The 19046-nt window shown below is 43.5% G+C and overlaps 1 pseudogene; it reads right to left on the minus strand.

Moving 5' to 3' along the window:
- Nucleotides 1-6225: 6225 nt before the first annotated feature.
- On the minus strand, nt 6226-6902 carry LOC136330043 (protein sel-1 homolog 1 pseudogene; annotated as a pseudogene).
- Nucleotides 6903-19046: the final 12144 nt, after the last annotated feature.

The following is a 19046-nucleotide window of genomic DNA, read 5'->3' on the forward strand; positions in this document are numbered from 1 at the left end:
TGCTTTACAATATTACTAACTATAGTCACCGTGCTATACATTAGATCCCCAAAACTTATCTATAACTGGAAGTCTGTACCCTTTGACTGCCTTCACCCATTTTACCCATCCCCACCTCTGACACCACCAATCTGTTTTCTGTACAGTATTTCTAAGTTTAGTTTTGTTTCATTTAGTTTTGTTTTATTTCGTTTTAGATTCCACACATAAGTGAGATCATACAGTGTTTGTGTTTCTCTAACTTTTTTCATTTAGTATAATGCCCTCAAGATCCATCCATGTTGTTTTTTTAAATAAATTTATTTATAATTTTAGAAAGCAAGTGGAAGGGAGAGAGAGAAAAGAAAACATTGATTTGTTTTATTTATGCATTTATTGGTTGAGTCTTTTCTTTCTATATTTTTTCTTTCTTCCTTACTTTCTTTGTTATTTTATTTGAGGGAGAAGAGAGGGAAAGGGAAGAGAGAGAGAAAAGCATCAACTCATTGTTTCGCTAGTTGTGCACCCATCATTGATTGATTCTTGTATGTGCCCTGACTAGGGATCGAACCCACAACCTTGGCATACTGGGTCGACACTTTAGGCAACTGTGCTACCCAGTCAGTACTCTATTCCATGTTGTTGCAAATGGCAATATTTTCTTCTTTTTTTTTATGTCTGAATAATATTACATTGTATATATGTGCCACATTTTCTTTATTTATTCATCCATTGATGGACACTTAAATTGCTTCTATGTCTTGGCTCTTTTAAATAATGCTGCAATGAACATGGGTTGCAGATATCTTTTCAAGTTAGTGTTTTCTTTTCCTTCAGATAAATACTCAGAAAAAGAATTATTGAATTATACGGTAGTTCTCTTTTTTTTTTTTTTTTAGGAATCTCCACACTTTTTCCATAGTAGCTGTACCAATTTATATACCCATCAACAGTGTACAAAGGTTCCTTTTTCTCCATATCCTCACCAACACTTGTTATATTTTGTCTCTCTTTTTTTTTTTTTGTATTTTTGTATTTTTCTAAAGTTGGAAACGGGGAGGCAGTCAGACAGACTCCCACATGCGCCTGACTGGGATCCACCTGGCATGCCCACCAGGGGGCGATGCTCTGCCCATCTGAGGCATTGCTCTGTTGCAACCAGAGCCATTCTAGTGCCTGAGGCAGAGGCCACAGAGCCATCCTCAGCGACCGGGCAAACTTTGCTCCAATGGAGCCTTGGCTGCGGGAGGGGAAGAGAGAGACAGAGAGGAAGGAGAGGGGGAGGGGTGGAGAAGCAGATGGGCGCTTCTCCTGTGTGCCCTGGCTGGGAATTGAACCCGGGACTCCTGCATGCCAGGCCAACGCTCTATCACTGAGCCAACCGGCCAGGGCCTATTTTGTCTTTTTTATGATAACCATTCTAACACGTGTGAAATGATATCTCAAATTGTTTTGATTTGTATTTCCTTGATGATTAGTGATTTTGAGCACTTTTTTGTGTACCTGTTGGCCATCTGGATGACCTCTTTGGAAAAATATCTATTCAGATCGTTTGCCCATTTAAAAATTTTTATTTATTAATTTTAAAGAGAGAGAAAGAGGGGGAGGGAGAAACATCAGTTTGTTGTTCCACCCATCCATGCATTAATTGGTTGATTCTTGTAAGTGCCCTGACTAGGAATTGAACCCTCAACCTCAGCATGTTGGATGATTTCCCAACCAACTGAGTTACCCTGCTTGGTCCTGTAAACTTTCTAAATGTACCATCTGGTTAAGAAGTGAAGTCTGAAATTGGGGCCTGGGTTTGAATTCCAGTGTTGGCTCTGGTTCTGAGATTTTGGGATCTGTGATTTAATCTTCTTGATTCTATATTTTTCTTAGCAATCAGCACATGAAAGGATTAGCTTTGTGATTTATGAATGATTCATTAATTCCATCCAAAAATAATCCATTTATTCCATTAAACCCCCCAGGGCAAGGCTGGACAGGACGAGCCTGCCCCTCCCTTTAGCTTTTTGACCTTGAGCTTTTTTTTGTTGTGGACATCTGGAATGCCAGGGCTCATGGGGAAGAGAAGTTACTCTGGAACCTTGCCTCCTTCCCCAACCTAAACTACACCTCATTAGGCCCTGGCCACACTCAGTTGGCTAGAGCGTCATCCTCATATGTCAAGGTTGCAGGTTCAATACCAGTCAGGGCACATACCAGAATCAACCAATGGGATGACGTCAGAGTAATGGCGGGGTAGGAAGCGATACCGATAAATCTCCCCCAAAACTCAACAAGATCTTCAACCAGAAACAGAAAAACCTATACTTGGAGCTTCCAGATGCTTCGCAATACACCCAAAGGTATGATTGAGTGAAAAATTGGCTAAATATATAACTAAACCCCGAAGGAAATAGGGAGTAAGAAATGCTCCGCCTTCCTCACTAACCAGAATCAACCAATGAATGCATAAGTAAATGGAACAACAAATCAATGTTTCTCTCTTACTCTCTTTCTCCTTTCCTCTGTCTAAAAATCAATAAATAAAAATTAAAAAAACAAATACACTCCATTATCTGATGACTATCCTAGAGAAACATGCCTGGGGCCTGGGAATGACTCAGGGACAAGCATGTCCCCTTGTTTTCCCTGTCACTCTCCCAGAACCTGGGTCAGTGAGCTGTCCACCCACCCAATGCTCCCAAGGAAGGAGGGAGTCATGAGACCCTCGCATCGGTAGCCAGTCAGTCAGAAGCACAAGTAACAACCTGAGCTTACTACTGGCTCTGAAGTGGAAGGGAGTGGGGGGGAGGGGTCAGTGGAGGCGGGGGATGGGGGGGCAGGGAAGTCTTGTAGGACTGAGCCCTTAACCTTTGGAAGCTGATGATGTCTTCAGGTAATAGTGTCCAAATTGAGTTGAATTATAAGACACCCTGCTTGTGTCCAAGAATTGCTTGTTGGTGTGGGGAAGCTTCCTCCCTCACCATCCCCACATACACATTCATACACATTGGAATTTGGTCCAAGAACCTAAAAAAGTTTGATAAAATGTTTGTTTATGATAAATGGTTCTTAATATCTTACTCCCCATTCTCTCTCATAAGGAAAAACTAGTTACTTTGATAAAATGTATAGCAAGGTGATTGAGGCTGTGCCAGTAGCAACTGCGGCAGATTTGGAATGTTCATATCAGCTACTCTCTTTATGAGAAAACAAAAGCAAATCTTTTTATTTTTATTTTATATTTTTAAGTTTGTTGATCCTACAGAGAGAGAAGAAGAGAGAAAGAGAAACATCCATTCACTGTTTCACTTATTTATGTCTTCATTGGCCGATTCCTGTATGTGCCTGACTGGGGATCAAACTCACAACCTTGGCATATCAGGTTGAGAGAGAGAGAGAAAGGGGGAGGAGCAGAAAGCATCAACTCCCATATGTGCCTTGACCAGGCAAGCCCAGGGTTTTGAACCGGCAACCTCAGCGTTTCCAGGTTGACACTTTATCCACTGTGCCACCACAGGTCAGGCACAAAAGCAAATCTTAAAATCAAACTGAAATATATGTTCATATTATATTCTACACTGGTAAAATCAGGAAAAAGATATGTTTGTTTTTAAGGCAAAATTTCAGATCAGTCCAAAGATTAAATCTTGCTGGATTACATGAATTTGGGTTTTATATAAAATGGCTTCTGAGCTAGCAGTATCTATGAGAAAGATTTTCTGTTTTATTTTGTTGAACCCATTTAAAGCATTAGAAGTTCAGCTGCTTTGTTTTCTGGGATTTGGGGCAATATTGGATTCAGGTAAGCTCTTATTAGTCTCTATAAACCAATCAGAACAAATCCACTTGAACCTAAGTCTTCATAATCTAATTTGTTAATACCCTTAGGAGGTAGGAAAACATTCCACAGGTGCATAATGGGATTTAAGGCTTTTCTCGCTTACAGGCTTCCAGATACCCAGTTTGCAGCTTCAGTGTGATGTCAGTCGTAGCTGGAGCAGACACAGAACCACAGAAACTCACCTCCAGGTTTCAAAGTGCTCTTCTCCTTTCAAGTGATGTGGTCCTACAAATCAACAACCAGACAAACAAAAAGAACTAACAAACCAGATTCTCTGTTACCTCTCACTCTACAGAGAGATCTCGTCATCCACCCGGCGGAGATCAACAATGGTCAAGCCGTGAAAGCAGGCTCCTGACCACTGCTGCTCCCCATGGGGAAAACACATGGTCCTGTAAATTAGACTCGTGTTTACACAGACTGGTGCAGGAAGTGACCGACGGAAGATAGACACTCAGATAACTCAATCAATAAAGGAAGGAGAATTTATTAAGCTGGTGGAGCTCGTGGGATTGTAGCTCCAAAACACGGGCTCCCTGAATTTGATTTTTTTATAGATTATAAACCTTTACAGTATCTAAGCAATGTGCATGTGATTTCTTTGTTTAAGGTTTCCCAGGACTCAAGGAGAGGGGAGGGAAAGCTTCGGTGGGGCAAACAAGGGGGAAGAGGTTCCCAGACCACTGGCCATAGTTACATACAGATCTTGCTGTTCTTGTTTTGTATTGTAACTATGGGATATAGATAATTTATCACTGGCTGACTCAGTTACCCCAACTGGCTCCTTTCCCTTGTATTCTTTTTGTTTCTTCCTTCTAAGGGAAGAGGGGGCCTGCCCTTCCTTCCACAAGACTGCCTTCTTAGCAATGCCATCCAGCCTGGCCTAGGGGTCTGATACCCTTTGTAAAGGAAGATTTTCCACCTCCTTAGTAGGGCAAAACCCAGTTCTTCCCTGTTATGTCTTCATTCCCTTGTCTCCTTTACTTTTACATAGAACACTTCACTTCTACCCTACCAAGCATTTCTCCAACACCAGCTGGGTATGCAATTTAACTCAATTCTGACACTATTTATCCAAAGATTGCATCAGATTCCAGTGTGGAGAGCTCAGTTTTACAAGACCGGCCCCACCACAGACCGACCTGAGCTTTTGTTCTACCCACCATAGTTGGCAGGTTCCAACAAACCCTTCCTTGGGTCTGAATAATTTGCTAGAGCGACTCATAAAATTTCAGGAACCATTTTAGTTTTTAGATTACCGGTTTATTATAAAGGGATACAACTCAGGAACAGCCAGATGTAAAAGATTTGGACAAGGCATGGGTAAGGGGGTGGAGCTTCCACACTCTTTCCAAGTGCGCTCCTCTCCCTGCATCTCCCTGTGTTCCCCAACCTGCAAGCTCTCTGAACCTGTTCTTTCCACTTTTTTAAAAAAAATTTTATTTATTCATTTTAGAAAGGGGGGGAGAGAGAGAGAGAAGGGGGGGGGGAGCAGAAAGCATCAGCTCCCATATGTGCTTTGACTGGGCAAGCCCAGGGTTTTGAACCGGCAACCTCAGGGTTCCAGGTTGATGCTTTATCCACTGTGCCACCACAGGTCAGGCCTTTCCACTTTTTATGGAAGCTTCATTCCATAGGTATGACTGGTTAAATCGTTGGTCATTGGTGGTTGAGTCAATCTCCAGCCCCTCTACCCTCTCAGATGTCAAGGGGATGGAACTGAAAGTTCCAACCCTCTCATCACATGGTTGGTTCTCCAGGGCAACCAGTCCCTAGCCTTAGGTAGGATCCAAAATGACCTCATTCACAATAACGAAAGTCACCTTTATGCTCTCCTCACTTAAGAAATTCTAAGGGTTTTTGGAGCTCTGTGCCAGAAACCTGGATGAAGACCAAATATTATTTTCTGTTAAAAATCACAACATCACAGTAGGGAACTGGCAGAGTAACTTAAGCTCAACTAGCTTCCACGGTGGACTGGCCTACAGGCAACTCTAAATCTCAGGAGCACAGGTTGCTGCAGGGTAGCACCCTCCTGTTACCCTGCCATCTCTCTCCAATTCCCTTCCCCATCTGAAATGCCAGTGGCCATGGCCAATTTTTTTTGTGTGTGTGTGTGGCAGAGAGAGTCAGACACACAGGAAGGGAGAGAGATGAGAAACATCAATTCTTTGTTGCGGTTCCTTAATTGTTCATTGATTGATTTCTCATATGTGCCTTGACCCAGGGGGCTATAGCAGACCAAGTGACCCCTTGCTTGAGCCAGCGACCTTGAGTTCAAGCTGGTGAGCTTTTGCTCAAACCCGATGAGCCCGCACTCAAGCTGGTGACCTCAGGGTCTCGAACCTGGGTCCTCTGCGTCCCAGTCCGACGCTCTATCCACTGTGCCACTGCGCCATTGCGCCACCACCTGGTCAGGCTCTCTCAGGGCTTTTTATATGGTTCATGCTTGCTGTTTTTTTAAAATACCTATATATAATATTTCTCTCTTTTTTGGCTTTTCTTAGTGCTTCCATTGAGGATTTTCATCCCAGTCTGTTATGTCATTTCTGCTTCCTTCATTTGACGTCTTTTAGTAGCCTCTTCTTCAGTTTCACAAAAGTCCTGCTTTTCATCTGCCTTGTAGTCATAGGTTGTAGCACACCCTCGTCTGCCATCTTCCCTCCCATCTGACACACACTCATCAGATTCCTTATCCAGGAAAAGAAAAGGGAAGGGGCAGGTCTTCCCAAGTGCTGTACCTTTAATGGAGGTCAAAGCTGATTTCTGTACTTTCATTGCATCTTCATAATTCTGGTTTTCTGGATTTGAAGATTCTAGAAAGCTGATTTCTTCTGTGACACTTTTCCTTTCTTGGGTCCTGAGGCTGTCTTCCTCCTCTTGAATAGGTGATTCTAACTCTGATTCTTCTGAATCAAGAAATATCAGACTGGCTACTACTCTGCCTGCTGTGCTATGGTTCTTCACTGACTCATCTGATGGCAAAGAAGTCTACAGACTCATCCTGGCTGTCTTCTTCATCCGAGGAAGCCGACGCCATGCCCAGAAGTACCGCGCAGAGCAGCAGCGTCAGCCCGACCCAGACCCACATCCTGCTCTTGGGGCCCTGCCACCTCCTGGAGCTGTCTCCTTCGCCTCTGCCACCACCAACTCAGCCGCCGCCGCCTCACCACTGCTCTTCCTGGAGCTCTCGACCTTGTGCTGCCTCTCACACACAGCCCTTGGTTTCCTCTCGGAAGATTGTCGAAAACACCCATCCCACAGTCCCCAAAAGGGTAGCCCCCAGGAACCATACCCTGAAGAGCAACAACCACTCCTCTACCCCACCCTTCAAGGGTATTGGTGGCTCCACAGCTCCTTTACCATCTGCCCGAATCCAATGTGAACCTGCATGGCCGTGGCCACCGGCCTTACACTGCTCAGCCGGTCACAGAAAGCAGACCAAATCCACCGCACGTCCAGCATGGGCCCGGCATGCCAGTCTCCTCGTGACTGCCTCCAACATCTCTGCAAGTGATTCTCTCAGACCACCCTTTCTCAGATAAGGGTGTGAAATATCCTCCTCCTCCCTCAGGTAAAGGTGGAACAAAGCCATGAATCTGCTCCCAAGGCCGAACACTCACATCTTTAACTCCCTTGTTTCCCTCTCTCCTTCCTTCCCTTCTGCTTACATGGAGATGGGGAGTTTAGGGTGATGGTTAGGGGTCGCAGAGCTACTGGGTTAACTCAGGTCCTCAAAGGGGTGGCTAGCCTTTAATTATTGCAGGTTTCTTTTTAGAATCTGGAGTACTCGGTACTGCTTTGTCTTCCACTCTGGTCCTAGTGGGCCCTCTGGAATATCAGGAAAAGTCCCTTTCAACATCCTTTTATAACCATTGTTATTGACTTGTTTTCTCCTCCAGGTATAGATGTGCTTTTCCCCAGTATGAACTGAGCATTAATCAGAACAAGGTATGCTCCTTGTATAAAGTGAGTTATATTGCCCTGGCAGGATAGCTTGGTTGGTTAGACTTAGAGCATCATCCCAAAGCTCAGAGGTTGCTGGTTGGAATCCTGGTCAGGGTACATACAGGAACATATGTACATACAGAGGCTCCTGTCCTCTCTGTCTTATCTTCCTCTCTCTATAAAAATTCACAAAATAAACATTAAAAAACCCCACTCAATATTGAAAAAATAATTTAAAACTAACAATTTGAGTTATAACATATTTTAGGAGAACGTTCCCAAATGTTTATAGCCTGAGGCAGTCTTCCAACTCTTATTCTTCCAGCCCTTAGTTGGTAATTCTTAGCCTTTTACAAATATTTTACAATATTCTTGTCATTGGAGTCTTCTTTTGGATTACATTGAATCTATTTGGAGAAACTCGACACATTTAAACTATTGACTCTTCCACCTGACCTGTGGTGGCTCAGTGGATAAAGTGTCGACCTGGAACACTGAGGGTGCAGGTTCAAACCCTGGGTTTGCTGGGTCAAGGCACATATGGGAGTTGATGCTTCCTGCCCCTCCCCCCTCTCTCTCATTCTCTCTCTATATCCATTCTAAAATGAATGAATAAAATAAAAAAATATATTGACTCTTTGAATTCATAAACATCTTTCTATCTAGTTAGATCTTCTGCAATATCTTTTCGTTTTATAATTTTAGGTAAAAAGGTCTTGTACATTTTTTTTTCTTTCTTTTTTCTGGAGGAGGGACTAGAGAACACAGTGAAGGGAGGGGCCCCTGGCCAGCAGGGGAGGAGAAAGAGAGATGGTAGTAGATGGCGAATAAGAAACAGGTTTTTCCAAAGGGAGGGGAGGGGGCTCTCAGAGGGAAGAGACTCGAGCACAAAAGAGGTCCGCAGAGGGACCAGAGAAAAGTCCTGAGAGAGGTGTGCCCCAGAGGTCAGACAGAAGGGAGAGAGAGTTGGGAGTCCACGGAGAAGAAAAGATTAGGAGTGGAGGTTTTAGGTGAGGTTTTTCTGGCCAGGAAAAGGCCTGTGCGGTGTGGGACAGGCAGCACAAAGATTAAGGACGGGTGCGTGAATAATTAGAAGCCGTGTATGTAAGAGATCTTCAATCAGTTCCCAACTTTTTTGGTGATAGTTAAATTGGTGAGGGTGTTAACACCGAAAGTCCCTTCAGGAGGCTAATTGAGTGGGTTCTATGGCCTGGCCACAGCGGAGAAGAAGAACAGTTTCTTCTTCCTTAGGGAGGGAGATTCCTGTGCCCCAACAGCTGCCCTCAGTTCTTGGAGTGGTCAGACCTGAGCATTAGCGTCCTAAAAACTCAAGGTCCAGCCACAGACTAAAGTGGATGTGCTTGGGGAGGTCTCCACAAGCACACGCACTCAGACGGATGGAAAAGACTTCCCTGACGTAGCTACGGTTTCGGACAGGGAGTCTGGGAGGAAAGAACCAAGAGGAATGCTGGAGGAGGGGACTTACCGCACCATGCACCAAAGTGGGTGGAAGTCGGAGATCCTGGTTCTTTCTCGGAGGGGAGGGGAAAGGAGCGGTCCTTGCAGACTTCTAACTCCTTCCAGGTTTTCGGCACCAAAATGTAAGGTATTTTTCCACGCCGAGAAGGAAGGAAGGAACCGGCACTGTGGTTCAAGTTTTTCCTCTGCCCAGACCTGCTTCTTCCCCTTCTTTTCATAGGTGTTGATCTCTAGTAAACTCACATCTCAGAATTCCATCTCAGCCTCTGCTTTTGGGAAGTCCATCTACGATGTGGATTGCAAATATCTTCCTCTGTGACTTGCGATTGAGTGTGCTACACCCCCCCCCCCCCCCAGCAGTCCTGCCTTATTGCCATCATCTACCACTCTAGGTTGTTCCCTTCCTTCCTTGGAGATGTAATACCTGGCTCACTGGCACTCTCTGCAACATACTCCTGTGATAATGCCTGGTAATTTCAGTATACAGAGTTGCTCTTTCTTTTTCTTTTTTTTTACAATTTGTTTATTTTTTACATTTTATTTATTCATTTTTTTAGAGAGAGGAGACACAGAGAGAGAAAGAGAGAGAGGAAAGAGATAGAAAGAACAGAGGGAAGAGCAGGAAGCATCAACTCCCATATGTGCCTTGACCAGGCAAGCCTGGGGTTTTGAACCGGTGACCTCAGTGTTCCAGGTCGACGCTTTTACCCACTGCACCACCACAGGTGAGGCGCTCTTTCTTTTTTTTAATAAAAATAATTGTATTTACTTAGAATCATTTAAAATGTCAACAAAACAGCTGCAAGTTTACTTTTGCAATTACAAAACAGTATTCAATTAATAACAATTACTTCATATAAGCTGCATCAGAGACAACTGAATATGAAGAAACTACCATCCCCATATGTAGCTAGTTTGTGCTGTGCACCAGCAAGAACCTGCTTTAAATTTCAACCCCCCTCCTGTAGCAGGCAAGGTTAGTTGCTAATGAAAATACTATAAGGATAGAGCTATCTAAAGACAAACTGAGTAGTGTATTAACTATACAAAAAAAAAGTTTAAAAACAAATCTTACACCACCTTACATTTCAATTTTTAAACTTTTTATTGATTGATTGATTGATTTTGAGAGAGAGAGGAAAGGGGAGAGAGATAGAAACATCAATTTGTTCCACTTTTTTATATGTTCACTGGTTAATTTTTATTTTAATTTAATATATTATGTGAAATAAATCAGAGAAAGACAAATACTGTGTGATCTCACTTATATGTGGAATTAAAAACAATGACAAGGCCCTGGCCAGTTGGCTCAGTGGTAGAGTGTCAGCCCAGCCTGTGGATGTTCTGGGTTTGATTCTTGGTCAGGGCACACGGCAGAAGTGATCATCTGCTTCTCCACCCCTTCCCTGCCCCCTGCCCCCACTTTTCTCTCTTCTCCTCTTATAGCCATGGCTCAATTTCTTCGAGTGCATTGGCCCTGGATGCTAAGGATGGCTCCCTGGAGCCACCGCCTCAGGTGCTAAAAATAGCTTGTTTGTGATAATGGCTCCACCCAGATGGGCAGATCATCAGCCCTAGATGGGGATTGCCAGTTGGATAGCAGACAGGAGCCTGCCTCACTAGCTCCCCTACTCTCACTTGAAAAAGAAGGAAAAACCAAACAATGACAAACAAGCAAAAAGCCAAGCTCGCAGATACAGAGAATAAACTGGTGGTTGTCAGAGGTGGGGTGGAAGGGCAAAATGGGTGAAGAGGGTCAGAAGGCACAAACTTCCAATTATAAAATAAATAAGTCATGGGGATATAATGGTAACTGTAGCTAGTAATACTATATTGCATATTTGAAAATTGTTAAGAGAATAGATCTTAATATTATTTCATTTTATTTATTTATTTTTTTTACAGAGACAGAGAGAGAGAGTGGGGGATAGACAGGGACAGACAGACAGGAACGAAGAGATGAGAAGCATCAATCATTAGTTTTTCGTTGCGCATTGCAACACCTTAGTTGTTCATTGATTGCTTTCTCATATGTGCCTTGACCGTGGGCCTTCAGCAGACCGAGTAACCCCTTGCTCAAGCCAGCGATCTTGGGTCCAAGCTGGCGAGCTTTTTGCTAAAGCCAGATGAGCCCGTGCTCAAACTGGCAACCTCGGGGTCTTGAACCTCGGTCTTCCGCATCCCAGTCTGACGCTCTATCCACTGCGCCACCGCCTGGTCAGGCAAGAGAATAGATCTTAAAAGTTCTCATCATAAGAAAAAAAATTGTAACTGTGTAGGTAAAGGATGTTAATTAGGTTTATTGTAGTGATCATTTTGCAATATATACAAGTGTTGTACAGCTGAAACAAATATAAAGTTATATGTCAGTTTTACCTCAAAGAAGAAGAAGAAGAAGAAGAAGAAGAAGAGGAGGAGGAGGAGGAGGAGGAGGAGGAGGAGGAGGAGGAAGAGACTCCAGATCTCTCTCTCTTTCCATGCACATAAGAGAGGCCACATGAGGATGCATGAGGAGGCAGTTGTCTGCAAGCCAGGAAGAGAAGCTTGACTAGAAATGAACCCTGCTGGCACTTTGTTCTTGGACTTACAGCCTCCAGAATTTTGAGAAAACAAACATCTATTGTTTTAGTCACCTAATCTATGGTATTTTGTTATGTCAACCTGAGCTGACTAAAATAGTACATTTTCTTACCCAGTTCTATCATAACCAACCATTGTAAACACCCTCGATGCCTTTGGCCAGATCTCAATTTGTATTACTTGCTTGGCAAAACCCAAACCTTGTTGAAATCCAATTCTCCCAGTTACTCCATGTCTGCATCAGTGCTGCTGAATATGGCTGAAGGAAAGCAACTATGTTAGCTGGACTACTTTAAATTCATGACCGCTTATCTCCAGTGAGCACTTACCTTCCCAGCAATCATTCTACATTTTTCTAGTCCATTAACTCTCTTAGTTAATTATTTCACATCTTTTTCTCCCTTTTCATAAAGGTTCCATCCCAAACTCCCTGCTGATGACCTTGCTTCTTGTTTGACTAACAGATGCCACCAGGAGAGAGTTTCCACGGCTCCCACCGTCACTTCCACCAATCTACCAGCAGTTCTCCACAAGCACTCTGCCTTCTCTCCTGGGCTGTCTGTGCCCTCATTCTGATCTTGCAATTTCCCTAGCTCTCCCAGAGCATGGATATTCACCTCTAGTGGATAATTGCCACCAGCATTAAGAGATGCTGTATTATCTCCCAACACCCTTCCTCCCTCCAGAATAAAAAAGGAAAACAATAAGGCAAAGACTTCCCTTTACCTTATTTCTTATTTCCCCTTCTAGCTATTGTACTACTTCTCTGCTTTCAAGCAAAACCCCTCAGAATAATAGTTTATACTCACCGTCTCCACTTTCTCTCCATCTGTTCTCCCGCAAAGGCACTTCAGCCAGGTTTGTACTCTGTTGCTCCCCCAGAGTGGCTCACTCTCCCCTCATCTTCTGACACAGCTGGTCACCCTCTTCTCCTTGAACACATTTTCTTCACTTGGTTTCCAGAACAATATATTTATCTTTCTACCTCAGCACAGCTTTTACTGGTTCTTTCCTGTATCCCATACCTCTAATAACAGGAAGGCACCGGACCATTTCCCTCTTTAATTTTTTTTTTTTTTTTTGTATTTTTCTTAAGTGAGAAGCGGGGAGGCAAAGAGACAGACTCCCACATGTGCTCGACCAGGATCCACCCGGCATGCCCACCAGAAACGATGCTCTGCCCATCTGGTGCGTTGCTCTGTTGCAATCAGAGACATTTTAGTGCCTGAGGCAGAGGCCATGGAGCCATCCTCAGCTCCTGGGCCAACTTTTGCTCCAATGGAGCCTTGGCTGCAGGAGGGGAAGAGAGAGACAGAGAGAAAGTAGAGGGGGAGGGGTGGAGAAGCAGATGGGTGCTTTTCCTGTGTGCCTTGGCCGGGAATCGAACTGGGGACTTCAACATGCCGGGCCGACGCTCTACTGCTGAGCTAGCTGGCCTGGGCCTTAAATTTTTTCTTTTTTTAATTTATTGGTTTTAGAGAGAGAAGAAGGAAGACAGACATTAGGGAGAGAAAAACATCAATTTGGTGTTCCACTTACTTATGCATTCACTGGTTGATTCTTGTCTGTGCCCTGACCAGGAATTGAACCTGCAACCTTGGCATATCAGGACGATGTTCTATCCAGCTGAGCTACCTAGCCAGGGCATTTTCCTCTCTTTTGAAATGTACCTTCACTGAATAGAACTTACTAATAACCTTAGCAAGCTCTTCTCTCATATGTATATCCACATGGCTTTCTTTTACTTTCTTCTGGCTTTATTTAAATGTCTCCTTCCCTATGAAACCTTGCCCCGGCCACTGTATCTAAAATTGCAAGTCTCACCATCTATCACATACACATGTTCTATTCTTTTTCTTTGCTTTATTTTTCTCATTAGAAAATACATACTACTTAAGATAATATATATATATATTTTTTTAAATTTCTGTACCTTGTTTGTTTTCTGTCTTCCCCATTGAGATATGAGCTTCATGAGGAAAGGAATGTTTGCCTTCCTTAGTCACTACTATATCCCCAGCATCTGGAACAGTGCCTGGTATATGGCAGGTGCTCAATCAATATTAATTGAATGAATGAACAGTAATACCAACTGGCACATAAATACAAGTAGCTCATCATCTACCACAAGAACATTTGTAAATATTTTGGTTATTTCTACCACACAAAGAAAGGTTCATTTGATTATGACTTGGTAATTCACGGATGTTTGTAGAACAGAGGTAAACTCTGCAATGAGCAAAGATTTTTACAGTCACCATTAATCGAAGACTTCTAAAGAGCTTCACTCCCAGGTTTGAGCAACTTTATCCTTTCATAGTGCTCAGGGCCCTCAGTTTTCAGGTCAAATTGTAAAGAAAATGTGTAAAGCATTATTGACACTAATGTCCTCACTGCTCATATCACCTACAATTAGCTCAAGATGGTAAAAAGCCAAAACGAGATTTCAAGAAGTAAATTGACCAAATGTGGAGTCCAAAATGGCTCGGTGTCTTGCCCATAATTCTCAAGACCATGAGCTCTATAGCCAACAGAAATGCCGGACAGACTCAGGAAACTTTCTGCTACCTATTTCTAACGGCCATCCACTTGGAAAACATTTATGGATTAACTGTCATTTTGCTACATTATTACAAATTGTTGCTGAAGTGTGTTGCAACTTTCTATTTACAGGAACAAGAAGCCTAAACAAACCGTAGAAAAACTGAGCTATAATCTACAAACTGAAAATTAAATACACATTAAGATTTATCAGTGGCCCTGGCTGGTTGGCTCAGTGGTAGAGCGTCGGCCTGGCGTGCGGAAGTCCCGGGTTCGATTCCTGGCCAGGGCACACAGGAGAAGCGCCCATCTGCTTCTCCACCCCTCCCCCTCTCCTTCCTATCTGTCTCTCTCTTCCCCTCTCGCAGCCAAGGCTCCATTGGAGCAAAGTTTGCCCGGGCGCTGAGGATGGCTCTGTGGCCTCTGCCTCAGGCACTAGACTGGCTCTGGTCGCAACAGAGCGACGCCCCAAATGGGCAGAACATCACCCCCTGGTGGGCGTGCCGGGTGGATCCCGGTCAGGCGCATGCGGGAGTCTGTCTGACTGCCTCCCTATTTCCAGCTTCAGAAAAATACAAAAAAAAAAAAAAAAAATTTATCAGAGGAAAGAGGCAGCACTTGAACTTCACTGGGGGGATCATACCAGCTTGTACTTACCACCCATGTAGCCTGGTCCAGGCTTCCCACCTCAAGAAGATGTCTGCCCCGAGGGCATGGCAGCTTCTTATATATGTTTCATGGATTTTAATTTTTAAAAAAATTTTTTTTTTTACAAAGACAGAGAAAGGGATAGATAGGTACAGACAGACAGGAACGAAGAGAGATGAGAAGCATCAATCATTAGTTTTTTGTTGCAACACCTTAGTTGTTCATTGATTGCTCTCTCATATGTGCCTTGACCGTGGGGCTACAGCAGACCGAGTAACCCCTTGCTCGAGCCAGTGACCTTGGGTTCAAGCTGGTGAGATATGCTCAAACCAGATGAGCCCATGCTCAAGCTGACGACCTTGGGGTCTTGAACCTGGGTCCTCCACATCCCAGTCCGATGCTCTATCCACTGCGCCACCGCCTGGTCAGGTTATTTCATGGACTTTTAACCTGAAGAACAACTTGTTGGTCCTGACTAGGGGTGGCTCAATGGGTAGACCAGGAGTGGCCAACAGTTTTTGCCCCCAGGCCAGATTAGAAAGAAAATTTTTGTCACGAGCCGGACAAGATATTAAAATTAAAAAATGTTAAATACAAAAATGATTTAAGTAAACAAAATTTTATTATGTAATTTGTTTATGAATAAATGTAACAGTGAAAAAATTTTAATATACAATATTATTTTAATATAATTACATACCATATAAATATCCAAACTATCACAATCAATTGAAACAAAATTTAATTAATAGAATGAGCTTGAAGGGGTTATATCGGAAATAAAACAATTATTTCGTTTTACAAACAGCCTGGACACGTTTTCAGTTATCAACTGCAGCTATTGTCTGCTACAGTGCCACTTGATTCAGGACACTTGACCACAAAAATAACAAATTGTTTGACCTTGGGTGCGCACTGGCAAACTCCGCCTAAAAGAATGTGGGTTTCACATTGCTGCTAAATATCAAACAGTTCATATCTAGTACAGATGAGTTCAAAAGTTGTAAATCTTTATAATGGAATTTTTAAAAAAAATAAATATCGCAAATTCATTCGACCAATTATTGGAAGTTAACCCTAGATTAGTCACACGTAGAATTCTTTTCCACGTATCACTATCTTCTTAAATATCTTGATTTCCAATAATTAAAGATGCTTCCGCTTCTGAGTAGCTGAGATTTGAAAGTAGTGGAGAATATTAAAAATTTAATCATAGGCCGCATAAACTCATTACGCCAGCCGGATCCGGCCCACGGGCCATATGTTGGCCATGCCTGGGATAGACTGTCAACCTGGAATGCGAAGGTCTCAGGTTCGAAACCCTGAGGTTGCTGGCTTGAGCACAGGCTCACCAGCTTGAGCTTGGGATCATCAACATGATCCTATGGTTGCTGGCGTGAGCCCAAAGGTCACTGGCTTAAAGCCCAAGGTTGCTAGCTTGAGCAAGAGGTCACTAGCTCTGCTAGAGTCCCCCAGTCAAAGCATGTATGAGAAGCAAGCAATGAATAACTAAAGTGACAAAACTACAAGTTGATGCTTTTCATCTCCCCCCCCCAAAAAAAGAACAACTTGGTAAATATTTTATATCATTATTTGCTCTCTGGATGTCAACTTGCTTTGTTATCCTAACAAAAGAAGCTGGGAGTGGGCTAGTTTGTGAACAATATAAGAGGTACAACTTGAAAGAGAATAATTGTGGCCCTGGCTGGTGGATCAGTAGATGAAACATTGGCCCCAGCTATGGACATCTGGGGTTCAATTCCCAGTCAGGGCACATAGGAGAACCAACCATGTGCTTCTCCTCCTCCCCTTCTCCCCTCTCTCTGTTCTCCCCTTCACAGCAACTGGTTTGATTGGTTTGAGCGTCACCCGGGTGCTGAGGATGGCTTGGTTTGAGTGGGTCAGCCTCATGTGCTAAAAATACCTCAGTACTCAAGCATGGGCCCTAGATGGGGTTGCCAAGGCACATGCGGAAATTTGCCTTACTATCTCTCCTCTTCTCACCTAAAAAAAAATTTTAATGATAATTAAAAAAAATAAAGAAAATAATTGTTATTTACCTCTCTCTTGCAAGTTTTTTTTTTTTTTTTTTTTTTTTTTTTGAAAGAGGAAAGAGAGAGAAGGAAGGGAGCAGGAAGCATCAACTCATAGTAGTTGCTTCTCATATGTGTCTTGACCAGGCAAGCCTGGGGTTTTGAACCAGTGCCTTCAGCATTCCAGCTTTATCCACTGCACCACCACAGGTCAGGTGAAAAATATATATATTTTTAAATTAGCTATTCTTTATCCACTGGACCAAAAAAAGGAGGGGGTGGCTCAGTTCTTATCTTAAAAATTTATAGACACAGTGAGTGTGCCGGTCTCCTCTCCTCTTGCAAAGAGACCAAATGATAGGTCAACTCCACCAGGCAGTCACCGCAGCATCTCCAAGTGTTGGATCAGTTCCCGTGGGACACCCATGATACTAGTGCCCCCCCCCCTCAAGAGGGACATTTGAAGCCCGAGAACACAAAAAAGTTGTTTCTGATTGCTGCTGGAAGAGGACCAATAAAACCTTCCAAATGCAGCCTGTCCCTGGTGTAATTTCCAACACTTCCATACTCTTTCCACAAATAGCTATCACCATTAAAGGGTTTTAATGTTTCATTCAAAATGGATTAGTTCCTGTGGCCAGTAGCCAATGTAATTATAATGAATGTTGTATTAATTCTTACGATATTTCCCTGAATTCAATACATCACTGTATCTTAATCTTCCGCTATTCAGTTGCTCAATTGCCCAATTAGACTGTTGGTGATCCTTTATGGGGACTATTTCATCTGTGGTACATGAGCTTACTTTTGGCACCCAAGAAATTGGTCTGGCGTATGCGATTATGGGGATATTATCCTTGTTATGCACCACTTCTAGTCTCTCCCCTAAGCAAAATTATAGAATCTTAGAGAAGTGACTGAAACAGAAAGGCTTTGGACATTAATTTTCCCAATATATGGTATTGCCAGGTCCATTAAGAAGAATTATCTAACATTCTAGAATAAGTTGGCAATATCACATATAGTAATATTCTAAAAGAAGTTACAACAAAAAGACTTCTGCCACCAACAGTATAACTCACTAGATATTTTGAAAATCCCTCCTGCTTAAAAACATACTAAAACTGAATAAAAATTTTTTAACTGAATAAATTTTAACAAATGCATATTGATGCACTTTGCTAGAATTTCAGGACTCTGGAAAATCTCCAGGGACCTAAAACAGATACAAAGAGGTGAAATTAGTGATATGTCAACTTGGAAACTAGGTTATCATGAGGAAATTGCCAAAATCAGAAAGCTAGAATCAGGGTGTGAATAATGTCTATGTATTCCCAAATGGAAAATGGAAAGCAAGTCTTGGGCCTATACAAATCAGGGTGATAAGAAAAATCCTGGCCTGACCAGTGGTGGCACAGTAGATAGAGCATTGACCTGGGATGCATAGGTCACAAGTTCAAAACCCAAGGTCACCGACTTGAGCAGAGGATCACTAGCTTGAGCTTGGGGTCGCCGGCTTGAGCATGGGATCATACCAAGGTTGCTGCCTTGAAAAGGGGTCACGGCCCTGGCCGGTTGGCTCAGCAGTAGAGCGTCAGCCTGGCGTGTGGGTGACCCGGGTTCGATTCCCGGCCAGGGCACACAGGAGAAGCGCCCATTTGCTTCTCCACCTCCCCCCCCTCTCCTTCCTCTCTGTCTCTCTCTTCCCCTCCCGCAGCCGAGGCTCCATTGGAGCAAAGATGGCCCAGGTGCTGGGGATGGCTCCTTGGCCTCTGCCCCAGGCGCTAGAGTGGCTCTGGTCACAGCAGAGCGACACCCCGGAGGGGCAGAGCGACGCCCCGGAGGGGCAGAGCATCGCCCCCTGGTGGGCAGAGCGTCGCCCCTGGTGGGCGTGCCGGGTGGATCCTGGTCGGGCGCATGCGGGAGTCTGTCTGACTGTCTCTCCCCATTTCCAGCTTCAGAAAAATACAAAAAAAAAAAAAAAAAAAAAAAAGAAAAGGAGTCAC

Source organism: Saccopteryx bilineata, chromosome 3 (genome assembly GCF_036850765.1).
Source record: "Saccopteryx bilineata isolate mSacBil1 chromosome 3, mSacBil1_pri_phased_curated, whole genome shotgun sequence".
NCBI lineage: Eukaryota > Metazoa > Chordata > Mammalia > Chiroptera > Emballonuridae > Saccopteryx > Saccopteryx bilineata.